We start from the raw sequence: 13,183 nt of genomic DNA on the forward strand, positions 1-13,183 counted from the left end.
TGTTGTGAGCTTACATATAATAATAATAATAATAATAATAATTAATAATATAACGAATAAGCAGTACTCACCTGCATTTCCCGGGAATATTTTCTGCTGCTTTTTGCAGCAACTCCTGATCCTGTTGTATGGAGATGAAGAAATCTTCGGAGAATAACTGGAAGTTTCTGCAAATTTGAAGTCTGCTTTTAATTAAATCTACACTGCATCTGTTCCATTGTCAAACCATTTATTCCCCAACAAGGAATAACAAATGCGTTTTATTCTGGTACACTAAGTAGAAATCATACAGATGGGCAGCTGCATCTGGACCTGCTGGAGAGTTCTCCAGACAGGTGTTTGTGTTCATCCCGTTGTCCTGGCCAAATTACAGTTTGGAGAATTACATTCAGCGCCCCTAAATTGTCTCTCTCCCTTCCCCCCCGCACACACTTCCTATTGGATAATAAGATTCCTGTTCACATCCAGTCCTAAAATGCTACATGGTGTTGCTGCTGATCAGGTACCACATCTCACCCCACAGCTGGCTGCATTTTATAAGTGAGCAAATAGCAAAGTGCTTCCTGAGGCAAACCCTACTGCCCCTTTTCAGGAGAAACTTACATCGTGGCTGATGAGTGGGAGATGCAGAAATTGGGTTGGAGTTTGGAAAGGACCTTGGGATCCTTTGGAATTGCAGGCATTTGGCATCCATGGAAAAGCACAAGCCAAGACCCTCGAGTGTGTGGAGAGGAGACAGGGCTCGGCTGTTGTGAACATAAAGTAGATTCTGGACTGGACACTGCTGCTGGACACAGATAGAGCCAATAGTTCCCTCTGGCTCTCTATCTCCCAGACTGTGCTTCGTAATATCACCTCACTGAGGTTCCTTAAATTGTGGTCTGTCTGGATTGAACGGTTATTTAAGGGACTCATGGCTGCAGCCTGCACTGCACTGCACTGTGTGTAAGAGCCACCCACACTGCTTTTTGAAATCAGGCCAAATTTCACTTGACTTTCATTCCAGAAGAAATCTGGGGGGGGAAATCTCAGCAATATTAAAACAGCCTATTCTGACATTTTTGACATATTGATTTTTCATTTTGATTTTTTTAAAAAGATATTATATACTGTAATGTAAAACAAATTTAAGCAGTCTAAATAAAAGCAAAACATTTTGATCAATCAGAAACCTTTTTTTCCAGAATTGTCCTTCATGAAGAAATTAAAAAATGTCTGCTTTTATGCCTGTTCAGATCAAAGCCAAATTGCGAAACTTTGAAATCTTTCACAAAATGGAATTTCCATCCTCTACACTGTTTTAGGCTTGGGTCAATTCCAATTTCTTCCAAACACATTCCAAGCATTACACACTGTATTGAGTACTAGAGATAAACACAAAGTGGAGCAGTGGATCTGAATTATGAGGAAATGTGAATTCAGATCCAACTCAAACCTGACAAGTGTCCCCTTCTTATCTAACAGGTTTATTCAGAGTAGGTACTGATTTTTGCAGTTAACTACAAGTTCCTATGTCTATATTTTAGGTCAAAAGCTAATAATGGAGTAATTACCCACACGTGTAAGTGGTGAATTCCATGACAACCGGGTGTCTTAGTGTTTTAAAAGCTTTAAATAAAAAAGTTAAACTTCTTGTTATATGATTTAATGCCGTATAATTCCATTTATTGTCTGTATTTGGAATTCATTCTCTCCTCCTGTCCTATAGATTCATTCAGATATATGACCCAATACTAGTTTTTTAATTACATGAGCCATAAGTTTATCTTTTCTGTTTAATATCTGGGTGACCCAAGTACTATAATTAACTCACATTGCATAACCTGCCAATTTTACAACTTACTGCACAATTAGAAATCAACTTTTGATGAATATTCAAGATTAACCTTTGCTTTTCATAGGTATTTATGCTAGTAAAGATCAAGTGCTGGAAGGTCGGTGTAAAGCAAACATCAAAGGGTTGCAAATATATTTAGCAAAGCTTTTGATAGTCTCCCACAGTATTCTTATCAGCAAGTGTAAGAAGTATGAGTTGGATGAATGGATTATAAAATGGATAGAGAGCTGGCTAGATCATTGGGCTCAATGGGTAATGATCAATGGTTCGATGTCTAGCTGGCAGCCGGTCACAAGCGGACCTGGGCCCAGTTTTGTTCAACATTTTCATTAATGATCTGGAGGATGGGGTAGATTGCACCCTCAGCAAGTTTGCAGATGACACTAAGCTAGTGGGAGTGGTCGATACCCTGGAAGGTAGGGATAGGATACAGAATGACCTAGACAAATTGGAGGATTGGGCCAAAAGAAATCTGATGAGGTCCACCAAGGACAAATGCAGAGTACTGCACTTAGGACTGAAGAATCCCATGCACAGCTACAGACTGGGGACCGACGGGCTAGGCAGCAATTTTGCAGAAAAGGACCTGGGGGTTACAGTGGATAAGAAGCTGGATGTGAGTCAGCATTGTGCCCTGGTTGTCAAGAAGGCTGATAGCATATCGGGCTGCATTAGTAGGAGAACTGGCAGCAGATTGAGAGAAGTGATTATTCCCCTCTATTTGGCATTGGTGAGGCTGCATTTGGAGTATTGTGTCCAGTTTTGGGCCCCCCCACTGCAAAAAGGATGTGGACAAGTTGGAGAGAGTTCAGTGGAGGGCAACAAAAATGATTAGCGGTTGGAGCACAAGACTTATGAGGAGATGCTAAGGGAACTAGGCTTGTTTAGTCTGCAAAAGAGACGAATGAGGGGGGATTTGATAGCAGCCTTTACGTACCTGAAAGGGGTTTCCAGGGAGGATGGAGCTAGGCTGTTCTCAATGGTAGTAGATGACAACACAAGGAGCAATGGTCTCAAGTTGCAGTGTGGGAGGTCTAGGTTGGATATTAGGAAAAAGTTTTTCACTAGGGAGGTGGTGAAGCACTGGAATGGGTTACTTAAGGAGGTGGTGGAATCTCCATATTTAGAGGTTTTTAAGTTGTGGCTTGACAAAGCCCTGGATGGGATGATTTAGCTGAGGTGAGTTAGCTTTGAGCAGGGGGTTGGACTAGATGACCTCCTGATGTCCCTTCAAACTCTAATTCTTCTATATACAATAAAATCAAAATTTTGTATTTGAATTTGCAAAACGCTTTTCAGCTAGCTAGCTCAGCTCTACTTAAATGGTACAGTATCTTCCATTTCCCTTATATTTAGCCGTTTTAGTTGTGGGATTGTCAAAGTAACATAAGGAAACTAGGCATCAAACTCCCATTGAAATTCAATTCAGTTTTCCGGCTTCTAGATCTTATTTGTGGAAACAACTTTCCTTAGAGAAGGGCATGGTGGGTCTCCACAATTCTGAGATCTAGTTGACAACTCTTCAGTATAATATGTATCCTACAGCTGATCTTTTGCAATACATCTTTAATATTCTGGTTTTTTGGTGCATTACACTGTAATTCTATGCTCCAATCATATAATGACTTTATTTATCAAACTGTGAATTGTGAATATTCTAAGCTGCTTTTAGGAATGTGTTCTAGGAATTTGCCATTGCTTTTTCAATGGGGTCAGGGTCCCACCCACAAAAGAGAGAGACTGGTGTGAAAACAAGTTAAGCAAAAGGAGAATTATACTGAGCAGATTCAGCATGATTAGGAAAAGCACAAAGAAAAAATGTCCATAGTCAACTCAGATTATTAAAGCAATTTACTAATAGAAAAACTGCTCTCACATTTTGAAGTGATAATTTATATTCACAAACAGCCTAACACGCAGTTTGTTATATGGCTTTGCTCTTATCTTAATATACTTGCATGTAAAAGTGGGCAAACAGTGATGGAAATTATTTATGAACTATTTTGCAAACTAAATACCAATTTTTGGGTCTCCACGTTTCTGAACCTTTCATTCATTTTGCTTTTGAGCATTATTATGAAATCTTTGTAGAAATATCCATGAAATATTCACGAACAATGGGAATAATCTCAAAAAAATCTGAAATGTATTTACTGAGTAATTTTGTTTTGGCACTGAAACACAAGTTCAGTCATAAATTGCACAGCACTAGTAAGAAACAAAATAAAACACTTTAGGCAAACCAATAGGCTGAAATTCTTCAAACTGGTGGAAATTAAAACACCAAAAAACCCAAGTCTAGCCCTTTTAATAATTATCAGGGGTTTGGTTAGTTATTTTGGGGGGGGTTTTTTACTTGAAAAGTTTCTAACTGAAAAATGGCAAAATTTTGCCAAACTGTTTTGTAACAAACGTTGCATGATATGTTCCCTCATGCAGTAAACTTTTCTGATTGCACAATAATATAATATTTGCCTGGGTCAGTAATTGGGTGGGATACCCTTTAGGAGGGCAAAAGGATGAAGCTCTTAATTCCAAAATTCTAGCAATGCCCATATTTTAGTTACTGCTTTTGCATTTTCTATTTTCATATCAAACTACAGTAAGATGTTGTTTTTGTTGTTGTTGTGGTTTGTTAGTTTTTAATTGTTTTCTCATTTGGGGACTTTGTGGCACTACATAGTGCCATGTTCAGATTTGTGGTCTTCTTGAATGTTAGTGAAACATTTGGAAATACTGGAAGAAAAAAAAAAAGCTTTCTCCACTTGCTGCCATCACATTGTTCATTCTCTTTGGGTATTATACCCCTCCCTTTGAGTTTTTGTTTTGTCTACTTAAATTGTAAGCTTTTCAGGGTAGAGATTGTCTGTAGACCTGGACTGAAAATGGAATGTGTGTTCTGCAGAAAATTTCAAGGTTGGGGGGTAAGGGGAAAAGGAATTGTCCTGAGTCAAAATGAAAAGTAAAAATCTCCAATTTTTTGCCAATTAGAAATTCTGAAAAATTCCATTTCAGAAGAACCAAAGTGGAATTTCTCAGCATTCTGGGTGTCTACCTGTAAACTTCTTATTGATATCACTTTTTATAGGCAACCAGAAATCCATCATTTCAATTTCTCTGATGAAAAATCAAAAAATTTCAGAAAAATTTGAAATTTTCCCACTGAAAATTTCAATTTTGCAAAAAGAGCTTCTCCCATCAGATAATCATTTACAGAAAATTCCCTACCAGCTCTATGTGCTACTCTGTGCATGTATATTGCCCAGCACAATGGGTCTATTTAGAAAAGGTAACGTTCTCTGTTGAAGGATCTGAGTTACTCCACATAATGATTTAGTTTTGTTTTCCTCCTGTCATTCAGATACATGTCCCAATACTAGTTCTTTCATTTACTTAATGGGAACAGATTGGTGCTTTTGGTATTACAGGTGCTCTATATTTGTAATTTAATATTTCAGTCTGTCATAATCACCAATTTTCAGAGGGTCTCACTAGAGCATATTTAGAAAAGACAGTATATTTTGTTGCCAGGTCTTTTATCAAGCTGGTCTAATGTGTAATGAAGTAAAGAAAGTTATGAAGCAAGTGGAGCATTGGAAAAAACAAGAAAATGAAAGAGCAAAGGGTGTCAGATTAGTGTAAAAAATTGTTGAAAATGAAAACATTCAATAAAGCATAAAAGTTAGATTGCAAAGATATTACACTAAAATGCTTTTGCTTTTAGTACCATCTGTATAATCATTAGCTTGTTTATTAATATCCTTGGTTATGTTTTCTTATTTCTACACTGTCATACAACGCTTAATATTAAAGATCCTGCTTCTTGTAGCAACGATCCCTTATATAAATTACATATGGGGAGACACTACCAACAAAATCTTCAGCTATATTTATCTTCTTTGTGTTAAAATCCAATGATTCCTTTCAATTCACTTACAAATACTTAGTCATAACTTTGACCGTTCAGATTAATACAATTACATACTAACGGAATGTCTTTAAGTACACATTTCAACACAATGTACATACAATTACTGGCAAGTGCAAAGATCCACACCAGAGAGAACATAATATATGTTCATAGTTCACTGTTCAGAAGCTCTTCCTCCCCCTTAACTTGCTAAGTAAAGTGCAACAGGAAGTTCCAAGAGACATCATCTCCACCCCACCCCCCCAAAAAAAAACAAAAAAAAACCCTCCCAATGAAATGCAATACTAAAATATAACATACTAACAACCTAAATAATAAACTAAATAATTGGCAATCTTTAATTATTTGTCTGTTCTCACTGAAGGCTTTTAGGAACATGGTGAATGACAAATGCAAAGCTCAAGAAGTGTTGGTAACCATCAGAACCCCTAGAATTGCATTCCTGGATAGTGTCACCACCTGTTGCTATTTTCCACACAAGGTGAAAGTCGTCTTGATAATCTGATCACTCTCACGCTTCCTGAGTCCTTCTCCATTTTGTGTTTTCTGCCTCTTGTGTGCCAGTCATTTCTTTTTCATTTGCCACCCATAATGATGAGTTAACCTCAGAACGAAATATTTGGAGAAGCAAATGAAGATTCAGATCTTTGGGTCAGATTTCAGCCAAACATCCTCATGTTTGGAAGCTCACTTGTGATATCTCAGATTCTCATTACCTGCCCCAGCTTCCCATAATTTTGTATCACTCCAGTTAGCAGCTTTTCTTAGGTGAAGCACAGCTATAGCCAAGAAAGCAAGTCTTCTTTGATTCTGCAGTAGGGTGAGAACTGAAATATATATGATATGACAGCTTTTTAAAGTTTGTGCCAGCCTTCACAACTTTAAACTGTCACCTTAGAATCCCCTGTTAAACTTGTGCACATAGTGGTATTTTACCTAGAGATTCTGCATCTGTTCAAATACCTCTAAATCAGCTTCTAATATAAAACATAAATCAGATGGATAAGTACAACTTGGGATGAATTCATTATGGACACGAAGCTGTTCCCTCATCCCTCCAAAAGTCAGTTCTACTTATGCTGTGCACGCTTGTGGCTTACTGGCAATGCTCCTGAGGCAATGTATTTTTCAAACGTAAGCTGTTTTAAAATATTTCCAGTCCTGTTCACTGAGTGGACATGCTATTTTTTATATTCCAAACAAAAATCCCTTGAAATCCATCCAACCTGCAGTGCTCAAAAGGGCTTGATGTTTGAAATAACACTTGTATGAAAACTGTCAATGATTCTGTGACTTCATAACCATTTCTCCTCTATGGCATCCTTGTCAGTATAGCAAAATCTATACAGTTTCATTCTGTAGCCCAGTCAATAATGAAACTATAAACTTTCCACACTCATGGTATTTATTAATAATCACACACTTATATTATTTAGCAATTGATCACAGTTTCTTTCCCAAAGTAAATTTCACAGAAGTTTATCCTCTGGAATATTTCTCTTTCATTATGAGTTTGGCATGATTTGTGAATGAGATAGATATATTCAATTATACCCATACATAAAAAACACATAATTCCATTGATTATAATAAATAGCACAGCATCACAATATGAATTCAGTTAGATCTTTAAGCCAATAAGTCATCATAGCATATTTACAACATACAGAAGAAATAAAGAGAAGAATAAAAAATTAGTGGAACACCTCAGAAGGCAACGAATCCAGTTGATACCAGATCAGGAACCCAGAAGCACCCCAAAATAGGGAGTTGGGCTGAGGTTTTTAATATCCCACATTTATGTAACTTGTCAGATACCCAAACATATTTTCTCAGTGACTATAACAAGATTAATATCAAGGTTATTACCTATAGGATGCATTCCAGGTCCCCATGATCACACCTCTAATTATTAATTATTAATCATTTCTGTCACATCTTAATTCCTATACTTGATTGCAGCCTAACTGCTTAATTACTGTCTAGTAACCAGATTGCTAAAATCCCCCCCGCCCATCACCCTTTTTGAAGAATTCTGTGTTTTACTGTACCCTTTGTGGTCACGTCCATGTCTTCTCAGGATGAGAATGCAGAATTTATGATAGTCTTATCTTTTTGGCTTGCAAGTCTTTTAGCCAAAGTCCGACCTTTTGTATGACTATTTCCATAAAGCCTTACACTAACATGAGTGTATATTAGACTGATCAATATAACAGGGTGTAACGAGGGGTTGTGGCCTCCTTCCGAGACATACAGGGAGGGACTGCATTCAACTGCTGGAGGGCAGAGCCAGAGAAGCCATGCCTGCCACACTGGAAACAAAGAGGCAAACCAGACAGGAACCGAAAGTATAAAAGACAGGACTACAGCTCAGAGGGGAGGCAGCCGCTGAAGGGGAAGGACGTCTCCAGCCCGCTGCTACAGATAGGAGCCAGAGAGGAGCCCGGTCACCCCTAGGATTCACCTGACCTTCCTGAGAGGTGGGTAACCCAGACAGCAATGGCTTGGTGTCAGCGTACCCCAGGGAAGCGGATGACGACCCTTGTCTGCAAGTATACAGGCACGGGGTGGAGGAAGTAGTCCAGGGGCAGCCTACTTAGGTCCATCAGGGCTTGCACTCGAACCTTTGTCAGTGCATTTTGGTCGGAGCTTCGCTGACCCAGTGACAGAATGCTGTGCCACTGATAGGGCCCTGGGCTGGGATGCAGTGGAGTAGGGTGGGCCTACATCTCCCTCCCCCCCTTCCCACACCACCCTGGGGTAGTTGCCTCATACTGGCCTGTGAAGCCTCAGAGGCCCATAGACTATTTGCCTGCCATGCCCTGCCTGAAGGCCAGGGCTATAGACTGCTTGCTCTCCCTGACTGAGGCTAGAGCCTGCTTGCTTTGCCTGCCCCGCCCTGACTGAGGCCCACAGCTAGAGACGGCTTGCTCGTTCCGCCTTGCTTGAAGGCTTGGGTTATGAATGTTGAAGAGTTAATCCCCTGTATCAAGTTTGCTTCCAAAGGTGTATAGTGAGGGGCATGGCCTCCCTTCTGTTGATACTGGACACTTTGTGATCAGTGTGGATACCAGTGAGACATGGTACCCCCGATTTGCAGATCAATAAAGTTTAATTTGCAAGGTTTTCTGTAAATATACTTGTTAAATACAGAGTCTAAAATTAACTACAATATGTCATACTCACTAAGCTTGGAGAGCAAAGCAGTTACTCAGAAGGCTATATACAGGAACGGGTTTCTTCAGGGGCCCCACCCAGGGAGTCAGTGGATCCTCTGGTCCGACCAGCAGCACCTCCCACAGAGTCAGGTGTTGATGGAGAGTGCCCCTTTATCTAAATAGTGACTTCTTATACCCTTCCATAAACAGCCTTAACCTAATTATCTCTCTACTCATTATCATATATGCTAATTACCTACATTGGGTTTTCACCCTTAACTACATTCCGTTCTCACCATGATAATTGGGGTCGTCAAAACAACATCTGGTGATAAGAGGGGCAGTGTAAAAGTATGCTGCTTGGCAATGAAACAGTGTACCCCACAGGAGTTCAAGGATAACTTGTTGTTCCCATCACCATTATCTATGTGCAGCTGCAAGCAATACATGTTGTGTATTTTGTCTTGATATGTGCTGTGGTATGCAGAAACTGAGACATCTGCAAGGTTACTCAGTAGTCCTATTCCCCTCTGCCTACTGGAAGATGTCATTCTACAGGGGTCAGAATAGCCAAGCAAGCAACTGAAGCTATGCTAGGCCTGTAGGACAGTGGTCAAGCAAGTCAAATTGTACTGGACCTCCAACACCTCCGCGAATGCTACGGAGGAAGGGACAGGCCACATCTTATACACAGGGCAAGTATGGAAACACAAATAATCACGTTTTATTAGGTTTTCCTATGATTAAAAGCCTATCTTCAATCTCGCACTCCAATAGTGTCATTCTACTTGCAGCAAGCTCAAATGATATGTGGTGCATGAGACAAAGTCATAAGTCAACAATTCTTAGAGCAATAATTATGTAGCTTTGTTGAGCTGTGTGCTGTCACAAGGGCCAATGCATAAAAGGGGTGAGAGAGATTGTGGGGAAGGATATAATCACTGTAAGAAAAAAAATTGTGATGAATCTGCTGAGCAGGTTCACTCCTTTATTTTTTTTTCTTCCTCTCCCTCGTGACTGAGCCAGTTGAAGTGAGGCCCTTCTCCTGGTTAATAGGCCATGGGGTGCGGAAACCCCTGAAAAGAGTCTGACCCAGGAAGGGAGTTCTCTCTATGGATCCAGGAGCAGCCAGGGAGGGTGGGACAAGGCAGCAGAGTGAGAAGCAGAGACTGCAGCAAGGAGACAGCCTAGCAAACTACACTATGAGTTTGGCCCTAATTTATGGTCCATTTTGGTCAATTTCACTGTAGTAGGATTTTTAAAATAGTCATTTTCATGGTTTCAGATGTTTATATCTCAAATTTCATGGTGTTGTAACTGTGAGTCACAGAGTTGTTGTGTGTGCGGAGGGGTGGTCATGGGATTGCCCTTCTCACTACTCCGCTGCCTTCAGAGCTGGTTACAAACAGACCTGGGCCCTGAAGGCAGCAAAGCCACAGAGCTTCCTGAAGGTAGGTCTGATCTCTACCCAAGAGTGGCCATGCAGGGGAAGAGGAAGTCCTGTCCCACCCCAGCCTGGCCGGGACTAGTAGCTGGAGCCCAGTGCACAGAAGAATCCCCCAACTGGGGTGTCCCCAGCCCTGCTCCGCCCTTTCTCCTCCCCTACAATAGCTCAATTTAATGGAGGAGATCTGATTTCACAGTCCATGATGTGTTTTTCATGGCTATGAATTTGGTAGGGCCCCCTAAGCATGAGTGAAACCTGTGGTGAAGCACCTGGGATGGCATACAAGGAGTCCTTCAGTCTGGGAGTGAAGGTGACTGAGGAGCTTAGAGGCAGCAATCCTCCAAGTTCTTAAAGGAGCTGTAGCCTGAAATAAACTGTTGTATGGTGCCCCAGAGACAGGGGAGTAGCCTGGCCACTGTGCTCACAAAAAAGCTGGCAGGCATAGGGCACAAAATAGGGGGTGTTGCCTGGGGTTTGTAACCTGTCAACTGCAGGAGGAGTAGTCTAGAAGCGAAAGTGGGGAGGTGATCACAGAGGTGAACAACTGAATTACCAGATTGCCCTCTAATAGGTGAGGTCTCCACCTTTGCGGTACAAAAAAAGTGGGGCATCCGAACTATTTAATACCAAGTATGAAATGACAACTAAACACATATAAGACTCTGTGTAAATCATGATTTCATGAACTGCAGGGAAATTGCAAAACTATCTCAATACTGAGATTTTTTTCTGTCCAACAGTGGAAAGAAAGAAACCAGCCTCCATGCAAAGGCCACAGGTGCTCATGGCAGGTTATCAGGCTGGTCCCATCGCAGGGTGGGGTGACTATGTATGGGGTCGATCCTATCCCAGTTCACAGTGACTAGAAGCCCCAACCTACCCCCACAGCATCCCTCATAAAGCGCTGGCTGTTGATGAGCTGAGATCAGGATCTATTCCCTTGCTGTAACCAGTACAATAACCAGAACTGCTGCTTCCTGGAACAGGAACATGTGTGGGAAGGGGCCCTGCCCTAGTGCCCTGCCCAACACCACAGCACCACCTTGAAAAGAGCTGAGACCAGGATCCATCCCCCACTAGGGCAGGGCCCCTTCCCACACATGTTCCTGTTCCAGGAAGCAGCAGTTCTGGTTATTGTACTGGTTACAGCAAGGGAATGGATCCTGATCTCAGCTCTTTTCAAGGTGGTGCTGTGGTGTCCCTGTGGTGCAGGGGGTGCTGTGTGTCAGGGCAGGGAAATTCTCCTAATCACCAGGCTGTCAAAGCTGGCCCCTCTTCCCACCTGCCAGACAGGAAGCAGCAGTGATGGCCTGGGATGGAACTGAGCATGGAACAAGCTAGGTCCCTATTCTTGTCTTGGGCAGAACCTGCTGGAGCCATGTATTCATATACATCCTGAGCTGTCTCTTGCTGCTCATCCAGGTGACATTTGTCACCCTGGCCAGTGGTGCGAACCCCCCACACAGCCCACTCCCCTACTTCCTAGGACAGGACTGCCCACCACCTCCCTGACCACTCTGGGATGAGACTGACCTGAAAACCTCTTGTGAGCAGATGAGGCCATGGTGGGGAGGCAGAAACTGGGAAGCCTATTTCTAATTCACTGCTGATGCAAAAATCATGGCAATTTGGTGTGTTGGGGGGAGAACTCAGCAGCCAAGAATATCCCATGAAATTCAAACATTATCTGTGACACTGCTATGAATTTAAAAATAAACAAGTCTATGATTTTTCTCAGGGCCTTAATCACATACTATGAAGTAACCAATGTCAAACTACCTGTATCATATTTGTAGTACTCAGGAAGCTTTACTGCAACACTACCAGTTCATTTTACCTATATAGTGCATGTAGTAGCTGACACTTCCACTCTATTTCTTTATATATTTCTTACTAAATGATATCTTTTGGTTCTGAACAATATAATTATCTTCTATATACATTTCATATTGTGTGTATGGATTTGCTCGGGGCATTTGAACTACCAAGTATGTCCCTGTGGGAAAGTAGCATGATTGGAACGGACACAAAAATACAAATTTTTAAACACCAGCCTCAGGTCCATCCTCCTTAATGGCCCAGAGTCATGGAAATCTACAACAGCAGTTGATGAGAAAATCAACTCCTTCTAAAGTAAGTTCCTGTTAAAGATCTGCAGAGTCCACTGAAAAGGGAATGTCTGATGTTGCAAGAAACTAAGTAAAGCAAACTTCTTCATTTAGGAGACTCAGCAAGTATTATTCCCACCGCTCCTTCATTTGTTCAAATGATACTAGCTGTGTCCCTGGTAATCATTTACAAATGTTGTTCTCTTTGTGTCTCATTTTTGCAATGCTATAGATCTTTTTTTCCTGTCAGCTGGGTCTTGTTTACAAGTTCAGTGTACAAATAGTTTAGGGCACTCTTTGGCTTTCTTCATTGCCTGCTTGGCAGCTCCCTTTGCTTTTTTAAAATTTGTTTTAATTTATACTCAGTGTATTCACTTCTTTGTCTTTACATACCGTTTTCTTGGTCGAATCGCTACTTGCACTCCATTGGCCCACCACCACTCCTCCTTCCCCTTGGTTTTCTCAATAGGTGTAGTCAACAAACCACCTCTTCCACTGCTGCAATCCACATTCTTTAGAGGCAGTTTCACTCTTCTTCAGCTAATGCCAAATCTGTTTCCAGTTGCTTACCCTGCACTGTACTGTACTGCATGCTCAAACGTCTCTGCTGTGTTGCTCCTTTTAAGCTTAGTTCCCTCCTTGTCCAACATTTTATCACAATCTTTGCCACCAGAGGTTTGTGCTGCCATCTTGCTAGATATC

At 41.2% G+C, this 13,183-nt stretch overlaps 1 protein-coding gene across 1 annotated transcript in view; it reads left to right on the forward strand.

Moving 5' to 3' along the window:
• Nucleotides 1-13,183, forward strand: part of LOC137144671 (beta-1,3-galactosyltransferase 2-like) — a 65,692-nt gene that overhangs the window by 36,294 nt on the left and 16,215 nt on the right. The gene's annotated exons all lie outside the window — the stretch shown is intronic.

The sequence above is a fragment of the Emydura macquarii genome, unplaced genomic scaffold (assembly GCF_026122565.2).
Source record: "Emydura macquarii macquarii isolate MOO-44397 ecotype Brisbane River unplaced genomic scaffold, CSIRO-AGI_Emac_v2 contig_3477, whole genome shotgun sequence".
Classification (NCBI taxonomy): Eukaryota; Metazoa; Chordata; order Testudines; family Chelidae; genus Emydura; species Emydura macquarii.